The sequence below is a fragment of the Penaeus japonicus genome, unplaced genomic scaffold (genome assembly GCF_977035675.1).
Source record: "Penaeus japonicus unplaced genomic scaffold, GWHDUDI00000001_assembly GWHDUDI00000001, whole genome shotgun sequence".
NCBI classification, from domain to species: Eukaryota; Metazoa; Arthropoda; class Malacostraca; order Decapoda; family Penaeidae; genus Penaeus; species Penaeus japonicus.
Genome location: NW_028234403.1, coordinates 15,530,390 through 15,533,890, shown reverse-complemented (window position 1 = coordinate 15,533,890; position 3,501 = coordinate 15,530,390).

Below are 3,501 nucleotides of genomic sequence, written 5' to 3'. Positions count from 1 at the left end.
AAAGATTGGTTTCAGAGATTAAAGATGTATTGTGATACAGCTTCAGTAATAACATGCTGAACATATAGTGGTTCTCTTGCTCTATTCCAAAGTCAGACATAGTTGTATACAATCAGTTACCTACACCGCTTTCAGTATGGTATCGACTATGATGAGCTCTGTGAGTGTGACATGATGGCAATCTTCGATCATGTCGTGCCAGAAGTTTCAGCATACTTTCAAAATGGAGGAAACGCAGTCACTAATGAAGAATTCCTACATGACCTGTGTGTTTTGGGAGAGGACGTGGCTGTACCAGACAAAACAAGTCTCAAGGCTCTTACTCTGGCTGAAAAGGTGAGATGTTTAATGAATCTATAAGGAAATTGTCTGTGTTAGATATGCTTAAACTGGTTCTATAATATGATGAATATTATTTTTTAGAATCCTTAGAAAGCAGATGCACTAGAGTATCATTAACAGATTTACAGCAGTAGTGAAATCCTTCTTATATCATTTTTACGGTGTAAAGTTGTTGTTTTTTAATTATTATTGTACTAATTTATTTGTTTGTCTATTTTTATTTTATATATTTTTTCCAGTACTTAGTTAGATGAGAAGACAAAAAACCTACTGGATACCCTGCGACGAGGAGAGGAAGTGACTTCTGAATAAACTCATAAAACACTCTAAGAAGTGAAAATACCCATGAATCTCATATATAACTTGCTTTATTGTACAAAGAGCCTTCTTTTTAGGAAATACAGTTGCCCTGACAAGGCCTATGAATCTCATAAACTTCTTGTAATGCACATTAAGCTGGATATGTTTTTGCATGAGTTCTGCCTTGAAGACATTGCCAGGAATTAGTATTGTAGCAATGGGTCCATGATCAGATAAAGATCTTTATGCATTTATGAATGGTAGAATTTTTAGCACAGAAGTAGGTCAGAGATGAAGAACTTTTGCATCAGGAAGAGGTTGTCTGCATTATAGGGTCTCATGGATATAATTTTTCTTAATTTTTGTATCTTTTCACCTCTATTTTTTATTAAAGTTGAATTTTATGTATATTTATACAGTGAGATTGATGGTGTAAGTTCATTTTGACAATGATGAAAAGACTATGAAACAGTTTTGAGTAATACTGCAAGGAGAATTGGGTAATCAGCATTTTGATAGACATGTCTTCATCAGAAATACTTGATTCTAAATATTTAAGTCTCAGAATGTTGATTGTGCTTATTACCTTTTAGGAGTTGTTCCACATTTCACCAAAGGATTTAAGACTAAAAATTGTCTATAAAAAGGTACTACAAAACATTATCCAATGAATATCATTCCCTAATCAATACAAATTTCTGTGTGAACTATGATATAGTACATGATAGCATGTACAGGTTTGACGTCTTAGGCTAACTTGGGACGACACAGGTGCTAGGGGTAGAATAGTGGATTTTCTGAATCACTGAGGCATAATGTTAAGAAAGTAAGATAATCCATATTCTGCACTGTATCACTGATGCCAAAAGAATTGGCATATATGTATTTCAGGCTTATAAACTTCTATATGACAAAGTGTTAGTCCTGTCGTATATGTTTGATGTGTTGACCAAGTGGGAGTTATGCAATCTAATGTGATTTCTAATGTAAATTCAGGAATGGGAAAGTTTATTCTGCATGTAAGAAATCTGAAGAGAAAAAGTGTGCATTTAGTTCCGGTATTTTGATGATACCATGATATGAATGCTATATTTATGATGGGATAAAAATCATATTTAGATTTATATACTTTATTGGATATAAAAAAAACATGGGAAATTAGAGAAACCAGTTTTTTTTAAAGCATTATAGTCTAGGTATATGTGTTTTTTTGTTGTTGTTTTTTTACTACATAATATAATAGATATTGCTTCTTGCCATTTTTCCTCTTGAATATTATTTTGTTATTGATGGATATCATCTTTAAAAGAGTTGAAGGTGCTTTCTATATTAGTTGTGTTGAATTTACTATACTTTTATGTGTTTATAGTTATGCTGAGGTTACTATGTTCCTATAAATCAAGAATTATTTTATCTGAAGCTGTTAATACTTTTCTTAATTAAACAAGAAACACAATAAATGAGACTATTTAATTTCTTTCCTTGGTTACAGAATAATAAATCCCTATGAGTAATGAGCTATCCCCTCATATGTAAGTGATGTTAAGGGAAACTTTGATGCAAATCCTGCCAAAGTATAATGTCACTACAACAAAGTAGCAAAAAAAAAAAAGAATAACTAGATAAATAAGGGATTGAATTTAGACCTTTTGAGAAAAACATATTCCTAGAAAGATATTCCGTATTAATCCCTCAGCCGCAGCTATGTTTCATAGGATCAGATCATTTTCATGTTCCATTTTTTCTTTGATTGAAATTACACAAAGTAATGACTTTAGGAAATAGAGCTGAAATATAATTAAACTATTACACGAAGTAATGACTTTAGGAAATAGAGCTGAAATATAATTAAACTTCATTTGAGTACCCCTGAGCTTCCCATCATGATATACGTCATTATAATTTCTCTTGGGAATAGTCTGAATTGAAATTAATAAACTAATATTATATATAAATTTAACAAAAAGACAGGCATCTGTCATATGAATATTATGGTAGTTGAGGGATGATAATTATCTCTCAATCTATCTGTATATATTATACATATATGTATATATATATATATACATATACATATACATATACATATACATATATAATATATATATTATATATATAAATATATATATATATATAATATATATATATATATATATAATATATATATATATATATATATATATGTATATATACATATATATACATATATGTATATATATATACATAGGTTATGGTTGGAGTGACCTTCCTCTTCTTGTTCTTCTTATACATCCTTTACCTGTGGTACTTTAGAGTAAGAAGTCGGCAACTTGTTATGAGCCATCGCTCTATAAAGATGGTGCTTGCTAGAGATGGTGTATGGGTGCCATTTAAGGCTCTCTCTCCTGCTCGTGCTAGGTAAAAAGTGGTGTCATCTAGGTTATGGATGTTAGGTGAAACCCATTTTGCTTCATATTGTGGCAATTATAGTAATTATGACTGTAAATGTCAGTATTCCTCACTCATTACTCATAGCACAATAAAATAATAGTGACCCAAAATCCCTGAACGACATGTACGTCATGATGCCCGTTGTCAGGCCAGAGTTCCTGCATTAAGTATGTCATGACACCCGTCCACAATGAGTTAATAATGGTAACAATAATAAAGTCCCTTTTATAATATGAAACTTTTTAAATCTGAAGTTACTATCCAATCTTCCTAAAGTGTTAAATTTTCCGATTATTTCTTTGGGTTGTAAACTTGTACTTTGTTCAGGCCAACTATTTCTTTTTTCCTTCTTTAATGATTCCATTTAGTAATTTTCCTTTTACTGTAAAATATTTTCCTCATTTCACATTTTCAGTGCCAGGAGTCTAG